General features: G+C 36.3%; 1 long non-coding RNA gene across 1 annotated transcript in view; it reads right to left on the reverse strand.

Annotated features, from left to right (window-relative positions):
- LOC134656295 (uncharacterized) overlaps positions 1–22,443 on the reverse strand; it is a 551,434-nt gene extending 528,991 nt beyond the window's left edge. The window contains exon 1 of the long non-coding RNA XR_010097502.1: positions 22,174–22,443. This is a non-coding gene — a long non-coding RNA (uncharacterized LOC134656295). The remainder of the gene's footprint in view (positions 1–22,173) is intronic.
- Positions 22,444–23,701: the final 1,258 nt, after the last annotated feature.

Genomic DNA, 23,701 nt, shown 5'->3' on the forward strand with positions numbered 1-23,701 from the left:
CGTTTTGGCTGAATATCCCCATCTAGTAAATGAAGCCCTTAAAATTTTGATCCCATTTGCTACTTCATATTTATGCGAGCTGACGTTTTCATCAATGGTCGAGATCAAAACCAAAAAAAAGAATAAGTAGATTGAATTGGAGTTGAAACTCTTAGGTCCATGGGGTCCCAGCGCGCATAAGTTGTTCGCAGAAATCGCGAAGCGTCTGGTTGACGTAACTGGTGATCGAAGAGCTGGCGGCTACCTCGCACAACGTATCAGCATTGCGATACAACGAGGAAATGTCGCCAGCATCCTTGGTACAATGCCTCAAGGTCTTATTTTAGATTTAAGCTAGTTTTTAATTTCTTTTAGTAATACAACCAGTTTATATATCTTGTTTGTAAATAAATGATTTTTAATAGATTGAATTTGGAAAATGATTTAATCGTCTGCGTGTCGCGGCAGGAACTTCGGTTAGACAAATTAGTCAAAATGAAACAAGCTCATTCTTCACACTGAATACAGTTAAACCTTTACTTTTAAAATACAGTTTACCCGTCTAATAATGATTTTTTTATTAAAATATCTACGTTAGGTAACGACCTTTAAAATTTAAACTTTAAATTTTAAAGGATTGGATTAATTTTAACTTTAAAAAATGAAATTTCTTTCCATAAGTTTCTCTCAAAGCTGAACTTCGCGACCCCCTTGGACAAGTGCCGCGACCCCCCTGGGGGTCGCGACCCACACTTTGAAAAACACTGCGCTAGATTAACCAAGATCTAACTCTCAAGGCTATCATGTACGCGTACTTGTAATGTCTGTAAGCACATAACAAGCAACATGGCTGACATCTTCGTAAACATGTTCAAAGGCTGGTTCCGGCGCTCTTAAGCATGTTTGCCCAACGTTACGTACGGACATGTAGGTAATATTATAGGTACCTACGTAACCTACCTTAGTCTTGATTGAAAGAGTAGAGCTTAAACTTGTGTCAGCAACTATAAGAATCAATCAATCAATCAATCTTTGGGTAATATGGCTCCATCGATACTGTCGATGATTTCGCCAACGTCGAAGTGGATCCCTCGTGGGATCGAATTAATATTATTTGTAATAAATAAACTTCAGCCAGTGTACGGTATATAAAACTATAAAATTATGGCCTCTAGGGCTCTAGCCAGCCACAGTTAGAGGTAGAAATACCAAATGCTCGTAGAGCACGACGTTGTTCGGTTGTATTATGAGCTCTTGTAAGGCGATAGCTGGACTTTACAAGGGCCACGTGGGGCTACCTGGCGTTGACGCCAGAATGGCGATTAAACTCGTATCAAGATTAATTCTTCATTATCCGCACACTTCCATATTAGTTTACTGTATAATAAGCTATCAGTATTACACTTTAAACAACATTAATGGGCAAAAACAAAGAAATTAATCACGACCCGATGTGACCAAGATGGCGGTCGACAAGAAGCCCCCAACTATAAGAAGATATCTGAAGTTAATAAACTTGTATGTAATAAATTAAAATCACAACTGTACGCTCTTCCAGTAATATGTTTCCGTTAAAAATACTGACAGTTCATGTACAAAAAATGTACAGTAAGCTACAGAGATAACTGACCCCCCTGCAAACAAGTTTATATACAGGGGGTCAGTTATATCTGCAGATTAGTGTAATGAGGTAGTGAGGAAATAATTCATTTTGGTACATAATGAAACTTGCGCACGTAATATCATAATACATATTTGTGAGAAAGAATCAAACTAAACAAAAATTCACATAAAAGTACATAAATAAACATTGATATACCTACTTAAGGTTTGTAATTTGATTAAAACTTACAGATATTTATAAAGTTTTGTTAAAGTCGGACGTTCCTTACAAAGTTCATTACTCATTCAATGTTTTCCATTTTGTTTGATTCATCACAAACTCGATTCGTAATTTTCTCATGGATCTAATTTCGTAAAAGAAAAATTTCCTACCAATAAATCTGGTCGCCTCAATAAGTTACTCCGTAGTTCCCGAACGACATGCCTACCTACATCTAATTTAAGGCAGTCCAACTTTTAAAAATGTCCCATTGGAACGTCTGGCGGGCAGTAAGTTGAATATTAAATATTTCGACTCACTTCGGTGCTCATTTGTCATTTCAAAGTGAGTGCCGTAGACTTAGAAGTCGGTTTGCACGTAGTTTACAAATGTATGTCAATTTTATTTCATTTTATTATTTTTTTTTTTTTTTTTTTTTTTTTTTTCAAAGTATGGTACATTTAACACTTATATTAGGTTCGCCAAACTTACGTTTAACGGCGAATTGATGCACTCATTTTAAACGTATATAGCAATCGTCCGTGCATCTTGCCCTAGCTTAGCTGACCCGGAAGATAGTATTATGAAAACGAAAGCAATGAAATTACTCAAGTAAATTGTGAAATCACTATTAACTCCACCAATGAAAAGCTGCCAGACTCCTGGGTCCAGTAATAAGGATAGAATAGCAAACTAACTATCTATAAATAGGTAAGTATAGTTTCGTTGCTCCTAGCATCATTTTTATTTATTGATCAAATAAGTAACACAGCATTACAGTATAAAACCAAGGCACTGTGAAACTACAAAAAATATAAAAGAAAAATACAAAGAAAAACAATATACATAAAAATGAAATTAACTAAATATTAGATTTGGGCGACGACGTAACAGCGTGGCTCCGTAGCGTCGTCTGACTCGGCGTGGGGTTCGGCAGGTTGCCCCGGAACCGTCGAAACACCACCCCCTTCGGCCAGAAGTCCGCGCTTGCGATGGTGTCCTGCAGCGGCCGCGGCACGCGCACCACAAATGAACTGAAATGCACCTATCTGTGACTAGCTCTCTGTCTATTATTTTAATTCTTATTATTGAGCGTTCCGACTGAACTTAGTGACCTTTAACAAGGAGGAGTTTTGTCGAAGGGTGTGTGTTCCGACGAATCGCGGCCGGCTCACTGCGAGGTTGCGTAAAGGGGCCCACTGATTAACAGTCCCCCGGACGATATCGACCTGTCTGTTGTTCGGAACTGTCAACTTTTTGTTCTAACTGACAGGCCGATATCGTCCGGCGGACTGTTAATCAGTGGGCCCCTTAATGCATCGCAACATTCGCAACCATAATATGTTTTGTAGTTTCTAGTTTTAAGATATATTTTAATAATAATATATAGGTATGCTAGTTTTAAGGTTCATCATTTTTAAGCTCGAAAATGCCGCTCTTGGCCAGTTCCGAGGGCCGCACAGAGCTTGAGAACTGCACGGAATTATGACGGCTACGAAGTGAAATTTAAACGTACATTTGCATTTTGTACCATTTTGAAACACTATCATTGTCTGTATAATGACGCTTAGAGCGTTTAAAGTAATATCGGAGGAAATGTTTACAAATACAACAATATTTATGCTTTTAATGTCGCTGTTGTTCCGTTTAATTTTTATTTCTGAAATACAGTTTATTTTCTTATATTGATATCGAAGGCCTTGTTTAACTAAATGTAATACATGAAAGCTTATTTATTTCAAGCCTCTGAGAGAAATTGCTATTAATAAGGATCCGGGGTGAAGCTACTAATGAAATCATTTGCTACTTGAAGCTAACTAAAGCTGTGCTTAGAGCGGATTTTGGTGTCAAATTTGTGGTTCACATAATATAGGTATTTCAAAGTATGGTAAAACGTAGAAGTGAGGGAAGTTCAAAGATCATAAATATTTGCAATCATTGCTGACATTTTCAAAGTACCTACCTATTAATTGTTACGACCATGAGAGAATACGACCTGAGGGCCTAATAAAGCCCTTGCTACACGGTCGCCGACAAGCCTTCAGACCGCGTGGCCTTGGTCTGTCCCGGACCGTGTAGACAGTTGTTTCCAACAAAATTTGACCAAAACTGACCAAGGACAGACCAAGGTCAGACGGTTAGAAGGCTTGTCGGCGACCGTGTAGCAAGGGCTTGAGATCATGTTATAATTATGACTAATAATATGTTTACAGTCACGTATTTGCATTCAGTTCTTCACTACAGTGGCTATCACCTAGAACAATGCACAAACGAAGAAGTCTGCGAAAACTTTCAAATGGAAATATATATTTGGACGATTAATATGATGTACATGTAGGACATATTTACAATTAATATTTTTTCTGAGAGTTATCAAAAATGGACAAATATTTTTCGACCTGTATCATATTTGACATTATGCTGAATGGACAATTTTCCTAGTGTATGTACCTACCTATTGTTGTCATTTTTCTACTTTGACGTATAATTTCGAGTGGACAATTTTCCATTTGTACCTAATGATAGTAAACCGATACCAACGTACCCGTATTATCTATTCTAATATCTGGATGACCGAGCTTCGCTCGGAAAACATATAAAAACTCTAAAATGCGAGTTTTCCCAGAGATAAGACGTAGCTAGATCGATTTTTCGCCCCCGAAAACCCCCGTATAGCAAATTTCATCGAAATCGTTAGAGCCGTTTCCGAGATCCCCGAAATATATATATATATATATATAATAAATAAATAAACAAGAATAGTTCGTTTAAAGGTATTAGATTAGATAGATAGATAGATTAGATAAGTAGCGATCGACCGGATTCGCCCAGAGTTTACCGAACTTACGTAAATAAACGTTGTTTAAAGTTGTTCCCGTTTGTTTGCCGGATTGCGATTAGCAGTTCTAAAGGCTGCTTCAACCGGCATTTCCGGACCGGATGCGTTATCGTTGGGTATTATTCGCTTGTTTTCCATTCAAAGATTGCTTAAAGATCAATTTTGTTGTTATTTATTATAAAGTTATAGGAAATTAGCTTTTTGAAAAATTAATCAAATGTGTTTTTTTTATGATTAACGTCATATTGTAAACTATAATTGCAGTCGGCTACACGATTTCTATGTACATAATATATTTTACCACATAATATTAGAAATAAGAGAAACATTTGGGCAAAATAATCACTTGTAGGGAATCCTCAAATTGTTTTATTGGTCCGAGCAAAAAAATATATGTTTTTCTTACTCCCCATTACCTTATTCATCATATGAAACATGTACTCGTATTAAAAGATTGGTTTGACCTTTATATCAATGATAGTAAATTATAAAATGTTTGAATACACCGAGGATACGTGAATTATTACCTCAAATTCGACATTACAACTTTCATTTCATTCGACAACACATGCAAACCTTACAAAATAACACAACTAAAGTCATACACAGTACACACATGCAAAACACACTGTTCAAATTCTATGTTACACTTTTCAGGCAAATTAAGCTTTACAATGCGTCCCAGTTACAATGTGTGTAGGTAGGGACAAAAAAATTCTCACCTTTTATGATATTTCCCTGAAGCATTGGCGTATTTCGCGGCATCCACGCAAATCGACAACGACATTACATCAACGCGGCTTAATGAAAAGGAACGGACGTCACAAAGTCATAATTTTGTTCATCCGCAATTCCAAATGATAGGTGATAGTGATATATTCCACTGGGGTTTCATCATCAGATCATCTAAAATGAAAATAATGCGATAAAATAGAATAGAGTTCAAATAAAACCACTTGAAAATTCAATGGCCCCATGGGTATATTTAGTGTTAGCTAATTTACTTTCCGTTTTTCAATTTTTGCAGTAAGCCCACGAAGCTTTTCTATAATAGTAGACCATTATCAAGATTTTTAAATGTATTCAGGTTTTGATATTACATAAAAAAAACTGTTTATTATAAATAAAGATTTACAAAGTTTACGGACAGACTTAGCCTAATCTACACTATAATAGATTGTTAGCTAAGTGAGAGGTACGATCGCTCGCGCTGATTATGACTCGCAAAATGCACTGTGGATATTGTCATAAGTCATAAAGCATCTCTCTAGCATTTATTGGTGTGCGCAAGATGCACTTCAAGTCGTATCATAAAAAAAAAGAAATTTCAAACCTAAAGTTGGCGTCCATATGTAAAAATCCCTACAAAATGATACCCACTTCAAGTCGGTTTTTAAAAAGTTTATCACGGCGCTTTCAGTATGCGGACTAATACTCGTCAATAAATGAGTTTTTTATCACGTCGCCAACACACGCGCGAATGCCAACAAACAATAAAAGCAATTTATTTTTCCGCGTTTTTTTCATTAGCAAACGAGAATGACGTGTAAAACAAGCGGCCATGACGAGGGTCTCTGTAAATAACCGAAGGGAAGTAATTATCTTGCTGTTTGTATGTAAGCATTAAAAATCTAGGACGTCAGGGCGAATTCGTCGCGTGTTCATTGAAATCTACGAATTATTAAATTGTCACAATACTCAGAGGAAGGACGGATGATGATAGCAAGATCACGCGGGAACGGGATTATTATCTCTTATTGAATGGATAGGGGGCTAGTGCATAATTGTAGCTTTATAATTTACTTATACCTACGTTTCGTACCTCCGTTTTTATGACCGGCAACTGCCATGAAATAATTTACAAGGAAACTAGTTAGTTATTTGCCAGGACAGACTCCAACTAAAACAAAATTGGTGTGCCAGACTATAATTTAAGCCCTTTCTTTTCCAGAAATGTAATTTTGCTCTTGATGCTGTTGTAATTTTTCTTCCTGTGTGTGATATTACACGGAAAATGAGCCTCAAGCATATTACTAAAACAGCTATTGCCTATGAAATTGAAAAAATACGAGTTCTTACGTGCCTCTAACGAGGTTTTCATAGCGGTTGCTTTATCAAGATTTACAGTATGCCGCCTCTCGTTTTTAAAGGTTCGTAAAGTAAGTAGTTCATACTGAATTAAATATCAATCGGGATTATTAGATTTTTTTTTGGGTTCTGTACCTACTTTAAAGATGTCATTTGGAAAACTATTGCTAAACTTACTCTGTCAGCGGGTTCCTTCTAAAGAATCGTTATAAAAAAATTAAGCCCTAAGGAGAAAGCTACTGTCGCATTTTTATCGCTTGTCACCGTGCCTGTCACGTTCTAACAAGTATGTAAGTGCGAAAGTGACGGGCATAGTGACAGGCGATAAAAATGGAACCATGCTGCGCCCGCTAGAAGCATTAGGCGAACTCATGCGACTTCGCCAAACTTCGCCTGACATAGTATGCATACTGTGCATAGGAAACCGCGCCATTTTGTTTACATAGACAACGTTCTAGTGACGTCATGTGTCCGTAATACGGCTGCTATATGACGGCACCGTTATCCTAGTACAACAGAGCTTATATTCATAAGCGACCATGACCGCTACCCGTCATTGGCCTTACCAGTAAAAGGGAGAAAACCTACCTACTGTCGCCAGATAGTTTGTGCGGCCTCTCGGACATCGGGGACTTCCTGCATTACGTCACGTACAAGACACATTTATCATCCCAAATCCAACCCGGTTGGGACATATCGTATTGCCCTTATTAAACATGTCCAACTTATAATTGCAACCTTTTGTAATACAGGCTACAGCCACATAAAATAAAGTTGCTTAACGAGATTTAGCGTCAAGGGGTTGATTGACAGGTTTTTTAGCAGTATAATATTTAAACTTTCGCGTTTTGAACACATATTAACTCACATTTATAGACGGGTCTAGCCGTGTAGCTAGCCTAGACGCGTTAGACCCGTCTATAAAATGTGAGAATATATTTTAGCAGTACCGCCGCCAGACTAAAAAGGATTTTTGATATTTGAGCAACTTGCAATCATTAAATTATCGATATCCCGTTTTCAAATTAAGTTTTACTTATTATAGGTATGAAATAAAATTATTAAAACTGATTATATCGCGTATATTGAATTTATACTACATCCCGACGTTTCGAACGCTTTACAGCGTTCATGGTCAACGGGTGACTAACTATCGCGGTAACCGAAGACAATATTATTATAGGTAGTTGATATCAGAAGCCAATCAATGTGGCAAATTTTCCTAACAATAGCACATCCCTTGTGCCATTTTATTTTGTTTAACTTTTAGTATTAGTTTATATGTGTTTTTTGATAATTTTTTATCATACACTGTAGGTACGTACTATGATCATAGTATTTCTTTTGTATATTAAAGGAAAAGATAATAAAATCACCGCTTCGGGGTAAGACTCAAACTAGCGACCTTTCCAACCATAGGCTCGATCGCTTTTAACCGCGGAAAACTTTTACCATTTTAGTCGTTCGTCGATGAAAATCAAAGTACCAGCAAAGGATGGTAAAATCGATTGCAGATGTCCCCTTTATAAATTATAAAGAATTAAGATGTTGATGTCGTGTTGACGTTAACAAGATGTTAAACCTGAATCTAGTTCCTAGTCTACAGCCTGAAGGACTACAGGTCTCTCTCGTAGGTAGTCGGGATAGTACTAAAATTAATCCACTAACTACATTTGAATAAATTACCTCAAGCCCTTAAAATGGAGTCACTTCCGTTTCCGAGTAGGTAAACAATGACTGTGTGTTCCGAGAGCTACATTCATATTTTATCCTTCTCGACTTGACATATGTGCCGTCGCCACGAGATGTTATCCAATTATCACAAGACTCCCGCGGACGGGAGCTGCTTACGCAGACAATAGGCGTATCCACAGGTATCATAATTCAAAGGTTTATTTTGTGAACACGTCACAAGTGCGTGTACAAGTTGGCTCTATTGGCGCTTCGGGATAACGAACATGAACATAAAATCAGGGTCAGAGTAATGTTTACCTAAGCAAACCTAAGGCAGTTTTATTTCATTGGCATAAATAAATAAATAAATTAGGTAAATAAATGCAGTTGGCAGTAATGCCGCGGCGCAATAACAGCAGTAAGGGCCCGGCCACATGTCAGCGGTGCGGCGCCGCCGCCGCCGCGCGGCGCGGCACCGCAGAAATCTGCGGCGACGCCCGCCGCAACGCAAAGCGGTGAGTTTCGCCGCGCGCGGTGCCGCAAAGCGGTGAGTTTCGCCGCGCGCGGTGCCGCCAAGCGGCGTGCAGCGCCGCGTGCGATGCCACGCTGCATAGTAAAGAATAAAATTCGACTACCAGTTGTTTAATCAGACATGGATCCCTTCACACGTGTTCTGCTCTTGCTGTTGTTATGGCGATAGCGGTTCGCCAAAAAACGCAAAATGGTGTTAAAGGTATGAAAATCGGTACGATTGAGCTTTAGGACATTTGAAACAATTTGACCCGAAGCACCAACAAATAAAAAAAACGAGAGGAGTTATGACGTCATCTTTTTTTTTCCACTCCCGTACCTTTATTTGTCATTTAAAAGGTCATCATACACACACCTTTAAACCCCTATGTTATAGTTGTCAAGACAAGTCTTTAGTCTATTCTCCAAAAAAGTATTTGTGCATACACGCAGTATCTTTTTGGTACTTTTACGATACTTCGTGTAATCACCACTTAAAAAATATTGTATGAAATACATTGTTGCCAACCTAATTTTAATTGATTGATGAGTACTAAGTGCATTGCTGCCAATTTACAAAACATTCATTAGGTTCTATAGTAGAAACAATAAAATTCCTTCAGAAGTCAGAAACGCGCATGTGACACCCGTAATATAGCAAGATCCATAGACTACGAACACCGCTTAGCGTTGCTTGTTAGTCTCCATAGGCTACTGTGGCCAAAATCGAGAAAAAAAAACTATCCAAAATTGTAATTTAACTAAGAGCAAGTACCAGGGCCTCATGAGTTACTAGAGGTGTCGCTGACCATTCGGCCGTGGGGCGCGGGGCGCGGTGGCCGAGTCGCGTATCTTAGCTGTATACTTTTGGTTTGTTTACCTACATATATGTCCTATATGATTCCACTTGTTTAAAGTATTATTTTTGTTGAATGAAAAATATATGTTAAATTTACAATTTTTTTTTTCAAAGTAAGTAAGTGCTTGGTCGTAGAAAAAGTGCAACGTTGTTTAACTGAGTCAAAAAATACTCGTGGCGTCTTTATTAACAATTTTCGGCTTCGCCTTAAATTGTTACTCACGCCACTCACCTTTTTTGACCCCTCTTAAACAACGGTTGCATAAAATACTATTTCAATTTTACAAAGTGTAATAATACCCCTGCCGAATTATACTCATAATGTCATTCGGGTAAAATAATATTGAAACTTGGTTTACATGTTCCTTTGGTAGTATCTAAGCTTTAAGTAAGAAAAAGTTCTCATAAGTGGGGGGTGGAGAACTCGGGGAAAGGGGGGGGGAGGGGGTTAAAGGTGAGATTTTTCAGTTAATTCTTACATAAATAATTTTTACTACGACTTATAGATTCCGAGATACAAGCGACTTTCTGGAAAAACCGTTATACTTATATTAATTTTATGCTTTCTATTTAAATATTTAATTGAGAGATTCATAGATCACACTTTATAAAATTGAAAAATTAAAAAAAAAGTACTTCATGAAATTATTTTCAAAATTGCTTTCTTAGGGTTAGATACCTAATATCCTAATAGGATAATAGGAATAATAGGATATTAGGTATAATTTGAGGTATATTTTACAAAAAAATATTGAACGGTATTGTATCTGGAGAAGCCCAAACTTGGTATGTTTTGAAAATTATTTTTATTATAATTAAAAAAAAACGGCCAAGTGCGAGTCGGATTCGCGTTCCAAGGGTTCCGCACATTACACAATTTTTAACAATAGGTTTTTTTTAATGAAAAGTCAGTAAAATGTCTTTAAAAAACCCGTAGGGGTCGGATCAAAAACTAAGTACTTAAGTCCGACTCACGCTTGACTGCATATTTCTAATAGGTTTTCCAGTCATTTATAGGTAAAGAACTATTTAGTGTATTTTTTTCAATATTTTAGACCCAGTACCTAGTTTCAGAAATAAAGGGGGGGGGGAAGGGTCATTTTTTTTCTATTTTCTTGAATAACTGCTAAATTATTTATCTTAAAATGATCATTCCAAAGTTTAATTAATAATTAAATTAATAAACTTTACTTTGAAACACTTTTAGGTACAGAAAGGGTATAGCCGGGTAAGCATGGCCAAACTGCCCTTAGCGAAAAAAACAATTTCCTTTTACTGGATTATTAACCTATATATAAGTCGTGCTTTCACCAAATATTAAGCCTCAAATGCTTCAGATTTAAAAAAAAAATGCAAAAAAAGAAAAATCATTTTTATTTTATTACAGCCAAAGTACTAATCCGATTTCTTTGTAATTTGGGTATGTTGTATATACAATTAAGGTCGCTTTCTGAAAAAAAATATATTGAATTATCTCTTAAAATAATAGTAAAAAATTGAGATGAAAATTTTCAGAAAAATAAAAAAAATACATGCGAGATAGCGACAGTTATCAAATTTACATATTTCATGTAGAATTTAATAATGTTTAACATATATTTTTTTCAAAAATTAAAATCGGGATTAACAGTGTTAAAAACTCGAATTTGTAACATCCCATAATACCTTCTCTTCATACAAAATAACTTGTACGTTATACTAGAAAGTTATATTCCCAACGCAATTTGAATTTAGAACGCGACTTATTTTGCTGAGCGCGGACCTTAAACTCCGTGGCTGTATGCGGCTAGGGCGAACGGCATTCAGAGATTAAAAAAAAAAACCGGCCAAGTGCGAGTCGGACTCGCGCACGGAGGGTTCCGCACCATCAACAAAAAATAGAGCAAAACAAGCAAAAAAACGGTCACCCATCCAAGTACTGACCGCGCCCGACGTTGCTTAACTTCGGTCAAAAATCACGTTTGTTGTATGGGAGCCCCACTTAAATCTTTATTTTATTCTGTTTTTAGTATTTGTTGTTATAGCGGCAACAAAAATACATCATCTGTGAAAATTTTAACTGTCTAGCTATCACGGTTCGTGAGATACAGCCTGGTGACAGACGGACGGACGGACGGACGGACGGACGGACGGACAGCGGAGTCTTAGTAATAGGGTTCCGTTTTTACCCTTTGGGTACGGAACCCTAAAAACAGGAACAGGAACGGGAACAGCGCGGGAACAGGAAAATAGGCACGAATTTTATACAGAGCGTTAACGATTGAAAAATGTCTGTTCCTTTGATGAATAAAATACGTCACATTCTAAATTCAAATTCGTAAAGACTGCGTTCACAATATACTTCATTCGTTTATGACTACTTAGCTTTGCTTGTATGAAGAGAGAGTATTATGGGATGTTACAAATTCGAGTTTTTCACACTGTTAATCCCGATTTTAATTTCTGAAAAAAATATATGTTAAACATTATTAAATTCTACATGAAATATGTAAATTTGATAACTGTCGCTATCTCGCATGTATTTTTTTTATTTTTCTGAAAATTTTCATCTCAATTTTTTACTATTATTTTAAGAGATAATTCAATATAATTTTTTTCAGAAAGCGACCTTAATTGTATATACAACATACCCAAATTACAAAGAAATCGGATTAGTACTTTGGCTGTAATAAAATAAAAATGATTTTTCTTTTTTTGCATTTTTTTTTAAATCTGAAGCATTTGAGGCTTAATATTTGGTGAAAGCACTACTTATATATAGGTTAATAATCCAGTAAAAGGAAATTGTTTTTTTCGCTAAGGGCAGTTTGGCCATGCTTACCCGGCTATACCCTTTACAAACTTTTCTCAAAATGAGCTCTTTCATTTGATATGTAACACGATACCTTAGTTTGAAAATCTTTATTTTTTAATTTGCTCTTTTACCCCCCAAAAGTGGCCTACATATTTAAAATTCATTTGTTTACGTTACATATATGTCCGTCTTTGGGTCACAAACTTACATATGTGTGCCAAATTTTAACTTTATTAAAAGTGATTAAAATGTCTTTAAAAACCCCGTAGGGGTTGGATCAAAATCTAAGTACTTAAGTCCGACTCACACTTGACTGCACATTTCTAATAGGTTTTCCTGTCATCTATAGGTAAAGAACTATTTAGTGTAATTTTTTCAAAATTTTAGTCCAGTAGTTTCAGAGATAAAGGGGAGGAATGGTAATTTTTTGCCTATTTTCTTGAATAACTTCTAAACTATTTATCTTAAAATTATAAAAAAAAAAATATTTGAGATTCTCAAAATGAGATCTTTCATTTGATATGTAACACGATATATTTTGAATAACTTTATTTTTTTATTTGTTCTTTTACCCCCCAAAAGTGGCCTCAGTTACATGTCCGTCTTTGGATCACAAACTTACATATGTGTGCCAAATTTCAACTTATTGAAAAGTGAGTAAAATGTCTTTAAAAAACCCGTAGGGGTCGGATCAATAGGTTAAGAACTATTTAGTGTATTTTTTTCATTATTTTAGACCTAGTAGTTTCAGAGATAAATGGTCATTTTTTGCCTATTTTCTTGAATAACTGCTATTTATCTTAAAATTATAAAAAATATATATTTGAGATTCTCATGTGCTCTTTCATTTGATATGTAACACGATATAGTTTGAAAAACTTTATTTTTAAATTTCTCTTTTACCCCCCAAAAGTGGCCTTCATATTTAAAATTCATTTATTTACGTTACATGTTCGTCTTTGGGTCACAAACTTACATATGTGTGCCAAATTTCAACTTTGTTGGTCCAGTAGTTTCGGAGAAAATAGGCTGTGACAGACGGACGGACAGACAGACGCACGAGTGATCCTATAAGGGTTCCGTTTTTTCCTTTTGAGGTACGGAACCCTAAAAAAAATGACTGAGATGTAATAATATGATATTTTTGGAATCGGCTCAGAAAGCCCTTTCGTTTAATACCACACACGATAGGTTTCAAAACAGTTTTTTTCAATTCCATACAAAAAAAGCGACCAAGTGCGAGTCGGACTCGCCCATGAAGGGTTCCGTATTTAGGCGATTTATGGCGTATTAAAAAAAGAAGTACTTACTAGATCTCGTTTAATTAAACCAATTTTCGGTGGAAGTATACATGGTAATGTACATCATATATTTTTTTTAGTTTTCTCATTCTCTTATTTTAGAAGTTACAGGGGGGGGGGACACATTTTACCATTTTGGAAGTATCTCTAGCGCAAACTATTCAGTTTAGAAAAAAATGATATTAGATACCTCAATATCATTTTTGAAGACCTATCCATAGATATCCCACACGTATGGGTTTGATGAAAAAAAAATTTTGAGTTTCAGTTCGATCGAAGTATGGGGAACCCCAAAAATTTATTGTTTTTAGGGTTCCGTACCCAAAGGGTAAAAACGGGACCCTATTACTAAGACTCCGCTGTCCGTCCGTCCGTCCGTCCGTCCGTCTGTCACCAGGCTGTATCTCACGAACCGTGATAGCTAGACAGTTGAAATTTTCACAGATGATGTATTTCTGTTGCCGCTATAACAACAAATACTAAAAACAGAATAAAATAAAGATTTAAGTGGGGCTCCCATACAACAAACGTGATTTTTTACCGAAGTTAAGCAACGTCGGGCGGGGTCAGTACTTGGATGGGTGACCGTTTTTTGCTTGTTTTGCTCTATTTTTTGTTGATGGTGCGGAACCCGCCGTGCGCGAGTCCGACTCGCACTTGGCCGGTTTTTTTTCTATTTTTGTGTGAAAATCTTAATGCGGTTCACAGAATACATCTACTTACCAAGTTCAACAGTATAGTTCTTATAGTTTCGGAGAAAAGTGGCTGTGACATACGGACGGACAGACGGACAGACGGACAGACGGACAGACAGACAGACAGACAGACAGACATGACGAATCTATAAGGGTTCCATTTTTTGCCATTTGGCTACGGAACCCTAAAAAGATAACTCATCTCATTTTTTTTTAATGGTGCTTCGGGTCAAATTGTTTCAAATATCCTAAAGATCAATCGTACCGATTTTCATACCTTTAACATCATTTGCAGCATTTTACTGAATTTCTCGGTGTACTGCCAGCGCTATTCAGAAGGCGCAGAAATAAAAAAAACAATTGAAAAGAAAATTTTGGGTGAACCCATATCTTCGTATAATGAATGAAGATGCAAATCATTTCAAAAGAAAATACCGGCGCGGCACCGCAGAAATCTCCGGCGCCGCACGCCGCTCGGCGGCACCGCGCGCGGCGAAACTCACCGCTTTGCGGCACCGCGCGCGGCGCCGCGCACCGCTTTGCGGCGCCGCAGCGCGGCACCGCAAAATTTTGCGTTGCGGCGGGCGTCGCCGCAGAGCGGTTTGCGGCGCCGCAGATTTCTGCGAAGAAGAAGAAGAAGTATATAACAAACATTCTTCCCATTATTACAAACGGAGTTTCGTTCCCATTTTAAAACTAAATACGTGTTGAATTGTAATGAAACTTTGCACATACAATGAAATGAGGTAATGGCATGCCTGTAATTAATTAAAATATCTCCAGCTTATAAAACAAACGAAATAAAGAAAAAATAAGTTTCGTATGAAAATCTTAAATTCACTGGTTTTTTTTACTATGGTATCTGAAGCTACATAAACGAATTACAGGCATATTAGATAATAGTATACCTTATCCTGTTGTAAGTTTACCTACAAAGTTTCAGAGTAATCAACCTAGTCGTTTTAAAATTAGAGGGTAACTAGGTTTTTATGGGAAACCGAGCTTGCTACGGACCCTTAAATAAACTGTCGTATCATTGTTGCTTCGGGATATAGTAGGGGAGAGTGGGGATAAACTCAACACTTTGTACTTTAACCTTAGTTTCTAGTTAGCCGTTATTATTTTGATGAAATTAATGTAGTCATATATAACTTCAGTTCATGTTCTGTACATTTAATATCTAAACTATAAAAATAAACCTACAGATCAATAGTTACTTTCCACCCGCCGTTACGTTTGTCCCCGCTCTCCCCTAACTACTTTCAAAAGTGTATCGACCCTTTTATGTCAGACATTTCACCTTTATTTGCTCTAACCATAACAGGACACTTATTTGAATTGGTATTGACATAATGATTGAATTCGTAACATGTTTGTGACGTATATCACCGTATTATGAAGCTTTACTCCGTATATGTTTTTATTGAATTGTTTATAAGCCTGACCAGTAATAATATGATTATTGTCAAGAGGGCGCTGTTATTCTCATGTATAGGGTGACAGTTCAGTATACTATTGAAATTAATTATACAATTAAGTATACTTAAGTATACTTCTGCGATTTCGTTGTCAATATAATAATTTGCTAATTTGGATCCGATGATGCAGCCTAGAAAAATTACAATGTTCCTAAAATTTATATGTTAACAGAAAGCTAAACTTTCATTCCAATGAGTCTTTTTGCAGAATTGTAACCAACGGCATCAAGTTTCACTCGGTCGGAATTTATGTACAAAGAGAAAAATTATGTGTTACATTCGCCAATTCGTACAGGACTTTTTCTTTTGGCAGAAACTAGATATCTACACTCTACACAGTTTTTACCAATACTCACTTGTATACAAACTCACTTTATTTTCAATTACAAAGCACATACAGTAGACAAAGAGATTTTCTGTCATGAAGCCTTTGTTACCTACAGTGAATAATTTATCTTGCTGACTATCAAAGGCAAAATGAGAGGCATGGATATGACAACACTGCCACGGCACAGAACCGAAATGACGTAAGTTCCTAAGCTCCCAATGACACTTTGCTCCCTTTTAATTAGTGAATAGAAACGGATTTGACTCGGAAAGGTCAGCCACCATGTTTCCTGGCAACATTGTGAATTATTATAGCTATTTATTTTGTGGTAAAGGATTAAAGGGGTTGTACCTAAACGGGTTTAAAACTCTTCGATTAACGTATAAGGATTGATGAAAATTAAACTGTGTTTTAACATCCCGCCAGAATTATTAAACCGTCCATTTACCCTTTACCGCATACGAAGCCATATATGGCGGATATATTATAGTTCAGTCATTATAGATTTTGACCTGTGAATAACCAGTTCTTGCATATTTTTTTCGTAGGTCCCTCGGGGCGGGTCACTGGGAGTGTAAATTCAAAAAGTAAACTGAATCAGGCTCCAGTGTATATTCGAAAAACGGTTTTTCTTGAATAACTCGGCCATTTTTGATTTCACAGTAAAACCGTGAGGACAAAAATTGTAGGAAATTTGATTCTCTACAAGTTTGGTCCTTACAATTTTTCTTCTAGGATCGATATTTTGGAAATTAAATTTGAAAAAGCGACAAATTCAAAATTTGATTCTCTAGAAGTTTAGTCCTCTTCATTTATGCCGTAAAGTTGAAAATAAACGAGATGATGAAAATATTTTGAATTTCTCGCTTTTTTCAAATTTAATTTCCAAAATATCGATCCTAGAAGAAAAATTGTGAGAACCAAACTTGTATTGTATTCACTGGTAGGGTCGGTTTTTTAGATATAATGACTGGACTATTATGATATTCAAGTCTAATGACAGCTATTAAAATTCAAATTTCAACAAAAAAAATTATTACATGCATTAAGAGGTTAAAAACAACTAATTGTAGAGTTATTTTTCGCGTTGCAGACATCGAATAGCATTGCATTGCGTTTCACTCCTCTATTTTTATAAATCATAAATATCCAAAGCAATCGAAAGATCGGTATACAAAAAGTTAACATCAATAGTATCGAATAACCAATTTGTTTTGTTGCACCGATTTGAATAGAACCTCACAAAAATAGCAAGTTTTTAAAATGCAGAGCAATTCAATACATATTTTTTTTATGATGTAAGCGAATCGCCTGATTGCAAGCAATCACCATCGCCCATGGACACCTGCGAAACTAGCGGCCTGTAAGACTGGAGTACGCTTATTCCTTGAAGGTCGTATCGGTCCAGAAATACCGCGAGTTAAATACAGTTCAACAAACATTTAAAAGACATTTGCGATATTTAAAAAATATATATTCACTGTAACTTAGGTACATTAAAATTAACCATAACCTACAAATCTTGCTTATTTCCAGCAAAACGCTCCTACTCAATTACATATTTATCTCTCTGAATGACTTACTCGCTCGAGTAGACAGACTTGACGCAACACGCGCTCAGATGAAACGTCTTCATCAAATGTTATTTAATAAAGCGTGTTGAAATTAGGCATCATATTCAGAGCGGCACTCTTATTATTTAAAATTGTACATACGAGATATGCTTTCGTCTTTACGGTAAGCCGTGGAAGTTTATTATAATTATGAGATTATGAACTTATCATATTACTTTACGTAATAAATAAATTGCTTTTGCCGCTTGTCGCACAATGTTGACTAAATATCATTATCGGCCGGATATTGATCGTTAAGAAACTCTACAGACCCGGTATATAACTTTAATTAATAATATTTTCTACAAGTGTTATCTCGAAATAGGAGGAAATAAGTAAAGTAGCTTTATTTATGGACAATGATTCTGGGGCATTCCATAATAATGTCGCTCAATAGGTAATTACTTCTGCCTTGTATGAAGATTTTGATAATTTGTTAGCCTAATTCTAAAACTCAGATTCAGCATAGTATTTTCAGAAGTTGTAAAAATAATGGCATTTCGTAAGCGACGTTCTCGCGGAATGCCTCCTCCAATGATATTATATAACCATATATAGGTTATACTCATACTTGAGGAGCACAAAAAATACTTCCATATTTATTTCTGTGCCTACGAAGAAATCTGTTATTTTTGATTCATTTTCTCATTCCATCCATCTTTGTCACACTCGTTGTTATACATAAGGTCGTCTCTTTCTCTTTCGGTGTGCGGGAGCTCGTTAGCACGTGCACATTTCTCGCTTGTCCAGCCGCGACTAAAGGCAACTTGTCCAATTTGTCACAAGGTAAGCGCTTCAATTTTGGAACGCCTATAACCTATCTTGAGTTATAAATCATTGGCCTCCTCTCGATATTTTGATCTGATACAACACGATTCAGGATCAAGTGTAAACCGATACAGCACTTGTCACCGCGAGCTGTGAGCACGATTGGAACTTATTTCGAGTGTTGTTGTTGAGAGTATCGAACGCCTCGCACAAGTTGGTAAAATCAATAACAATAAACACGAGTACAGTTCGGACCCTACTTATACTTACTCTGCTACCTACTTTAGTTCGGTTAAGTACAGACGCTTCTCCATACAAACGTAGTCCCCATTTTCCTCCCTAGATATTGGCATTATGGAAAATATTATCACCTAACATAATTTATTACGTATCAACCATATTAGCTGATAAGTGATATGCTTCATCGTTTCATTTTTCTTTTCGCTTTTTATTGTATGTTTATCCCATCACGGAACAATGGCGTTCCGGACCTTTGAGAAGCGTCCTTTTTCGCTTTTTTGTTATTATAAGAGTTAGGAGCAAAATACAAATTACAAACTCATTTTTAAAAATTAGTAGGTATGGGTAAGAGAAACATAGTTTCTTATACTCGGGGCAAGAAAAATAGTATGAGGATATTGAGAATTCCCTTACAAGTATTTATCTTACCCCATCTAACCCTACATCAAATTGCGTAAACATATTTTCTATGATGTTAATATTCAGAGAGTAAAATGGAGACTACGTTTGTATGGAGAAGCGATCATGTGACGTCGTCGTCCCCTTTCATGTGAAATTACAACCCAAAAGCATGTCAACCGTTTTCACAAAGGCCGGTAACGTTCCTTTTAAGAATGGTTAATTCTTCACGTCGTTATGTATTAAATAAACGGCCCGTTATTTAGGCACTTCAACTTCACAATATAGAGCCACAAATCACGGGGGCAAATCGCGTTCGGCATTCGGCAACGCGGGTTCGTATTGCGTACGACATTAATGGGATATGAGTCATTCCTCACGTCGCGACTTTATTGGACCATACATCAGCATGGGGTCATGCCATCACCATATGAATTTTTGGAGTATGATTTCCACTTTATGGAATGGAATAGGGAAATGAGATGACAGGCATGACCTGGTCATCATGATGCTGGTCGGCAGCGCCACTATGAGTAAGATACTAAAGTGGTATCCAGATGAGACAATTTTTCGCCAATCTGATGAAATTCTCCGATCGAATCAGCAGGTGCGGACACATAAATGCCAATTTTCATAGTAATTATCTATGGAATGAATTTACCTGATCAAATCATGTCATGTCATGTCTGGATACCACGTAATACTAAGTTAAGTACTATGACATATTCTTGAGATTGAACATGACTGTGTTATAGAGATGCGCTAAACGCTTCACTGAGTTAAAAAGATCGAAACTGGTCATCAAAAATGAAACCATAGCATTGCGCACAATTTTTTATTTTTTATTTTACAATAATAGTTATTTTCGATACAAGTGCAAAAAAGAGGAAATTCGAAACGAGTGGCGATAAATTAAAACACGACCGAAGGGAGTGTTTTAAATCGACACGAATTGCGAATTACCTATTCGCACGTGTATCGAACAACGTTTTACAGTACATATGGCACTTTAAAGTTTCGACATACGCACGAAAAGTGCTATTTTAGACACTAGTGCGAAAAAGTATGTGCCCATATGTACTGTAAAAATATTTTAAAAGCCGTCCAATCCTATCCAACCGTATTTATTTATAATCAGCAGGCTATATACATATAAATAGTACCTACATAGAACCTAGACAAACCCAATTATTACTTCTTTCTGCGTAATATTCACTAAAATTTTATTTACACCTGGCCAACAAGATCAGAAAGGCAGAAAATAAACAGCCTCGCATGAAACAAACCATTTATATTGCTAAAAGAAATCTCCCGGCGGTACTAACTCGTAAGTTAAAATGTTGCGAAACTGAAAAACGCAGCACTATTTGTCATGACGACTTTGCGTCACAGACAATAACTTCACGTTGAAAAATCCCGCACCACCCCTTTGTCACATTTTGCAAAGAAAAGTATTCGCTTTTATTCATTTTGTCGGCTGCTCTTTACTTGGATTATGGAAAACCAGACACTTTTGTGAATGTGAGGATAATCAGATGACTTGGGGGCTAATTCTATTAAAACTTTTTTTTTATGACGAGATGAACCCCTAACCGCCTTTGGAGCCAGTGAGGTTTTCAATATGTATACTTTTTCTTGTATAAATCAACATATCTGGGTGACCGAGCTTCGCTCGGAAAACATAAAAAAACTCGAAAATGCGCGATTTCCCAGAGATAAGACCTAGCTAGATCGATTTTTCGCCCCCAAAAACCCCCATATAGCAAATTTCATCGAAATCGTTAGAGCCGTTTCCGAGATCCCCGAAATATATATATAAATAAATAAATAAACAAGAATTGCTCTTTTAAAGGTATTAGATTTAAATCAGTAAGTCGAATAAGGTTTGTGACCAATGACCATTTATTTTTTTTACTTATTTAATACCTACTTTTTAGTACGATTAGGTGCACGAGGTTTTAATACTTCTTTGCTAGTTACGAAGCACATATTATAATATATTTAACGCTCATATTTACGCATATTAGCAGAATTGAATGCTTGTATAGGTAGTTTTCGAATAAAATGGCTGTGACATAGGTACTGACAGACAGACGGACGTACGGACAGACGGGCATGACGAAACCATCAGAGTTCCTTTTTTGCCATTATGGCTACGGAACGGTAAAAAGCCCTGGTGGGTTAGAAATGCTTAAGCCCTAAACGGAAGGAATTTAGAAACAATTTATTCGCAAAAAGGAAATCCGGAGTTGGCGAATACCTTTTCAAATATCAAATTCGTCTCGACACGAGGCATTTGGGATTAATGCTCGAAAACAAGAGAGAGAGACAAACGATTAACAAAACATGGACTTTACACTGAAATTGTGAAAATAACAATTGCTTTTACTCGTACTTATTGATTTCCCTGTCATCAACAAGACACAACAACATCCTTAAAAGCATTTATTTATTCCCACCAATCAATAAATCCACTTTCGTTTTTCATTCAATACATTCAGTTGAAAGAAGAAAAAAGCGGCCAAGTGCGAGTCGGACTCGCCCATGAAGGGTTCCGTAATTTATGACGTATTAAAAAAAACTACTTACTAGATCTCGTTCAAACCAATTTTCGGTGGAAGTTTGCATGGTAATGTACATATATTTTTTTTAGTTTTATCATTCTCTTATTTTAGAAGTTACAGGGGGGGGGGGCACACATTTTACCACTTTGGAAGTGTCTCTCGCGCAAACTATTCAGTTTAGCAAAAAATGATATTAGAAACCTCAATATCATTTTTGAAGACCTATCCATAGATACCCACACGTATGGGTTTGATGAAAAAAAATTTAGAGTTTCAGTTCTAAGTATGGGGAACCCCCAAAATTTTTTTTTTGTTCACTTTTTGTGTGAAAATCTTAATGCGGTTCACAGAATACATCTACTTACCAAGTTTCAACAGTATAGTTCTTATAGTTTCGGAAAAAGTGGTTGTGACATACGGACGGACAGACAGACAGACAGACATGACGAATCCACAAGGGCTCCGTTTTTTGCCATTTGGCTACGGAACCCTAAAAAGTAATCTCGTGGATTGGGCTCGAACACGCGAGACAGATATTGGAAACCACCCGAGAAATAAGAACAAGTCTTATATACCGTCACAGATTATCTCAGCGAGTACCTATGTAGTAGTAAGTATATTTAGGTACATTTGGGAACTTTGCCGAGCCCAGAAAGTTTGGGAAGATAGATACGTGGCGGCGGCCGCGGCTTAAAAGTTAAATACATACTTTTAAGTCTCATTTTTCTTTGGTTTTTCTTGTTTGGTAATTTGTCGGTTTAAAGAACCAGGTTAGTTTATAATATGGGATTATGGTAGCTAAGTTAATAATTACATTCTAAGGTCGTTATTTTATAGGTTTGATGCGGCAGCGACTATAAATTTTACTTATCCAGACATATCCAGATTGTTTCTTTATTTTTAATTACATAGGCTAGAAATAGCTTGATGATTTTTCTATTTAGGATTCATTTTCAGAGCCTTGTATTTAGGTAAGTTAGTAAAACTCGTTTTACTCTTATTTTCAGAATAAGGCGTAGGTAAATGCACAAAATGTATAAATAATATTTTTTATTACCGGAATTTATTCGCACAAAGTAAATGAGATAGAGCCAAAGTATGAAAATAAAAGTAACATTAATTCATAAAAAAACATATAAATTGTAGACCATCAGGCGGTAATATCTTAAATAAATACGCACACATCCGTTTTATCAGTTCACTATTCCTCTAGATCCCACAGTAAAATCACTCAATTATTTACTACCTTTTCCAGTTCCAGTTTTAAATAACTGTTCATTGAACTCATTTGTTTTAATGCACACTAAAAGGAAACGCCCGTGGGAAGGGACATGCCTCCTGTAGAGTGAAATATGATTCGCGTTACCTAAAGCTCTTGTTGTGTTGTTTTTATCGTAGCTCAATGAAGCGGTGTTTACACGGGGCCCTCAAAAACGACGGGAAATTTATAAGGGTAATTATTTCGGTACTTATATACCACGATAAAATGCCAGGGGAAACGATGAGGTATGCTATGAAGTATAGAGCTTATGAGATTGTACTTTGGTGATCCTTTTTTTTCGCACACTGACAATATAATATACAAAATTCCTCATCAAAATCTAAACCATAACACCTGTAATACCGAATGAGTCACCAAATATTGAATGAATCAGACCGTAAAGTTACGGGCGAACTTGGTTTCAAATCGAAATAATTACATGAATACATTTAGGTAATAAAAAAATACCTTACACGCAGGCTCCTGTGT

Source organism: Cydia amplana, chromosome 18 (genome assembly GCF_948474715.1).
Source record: "Cydia amplana chromosome 18, ilCydAmpl1.1, whole genome shotgun sequence".
In the NCBI taxonomy this organism is placed as follows: Eukaryota; Metazoa; Arthropoda; class Insecta; order Lepidoptera; family Tortricidae; genus Cydia; species Cydia amplana.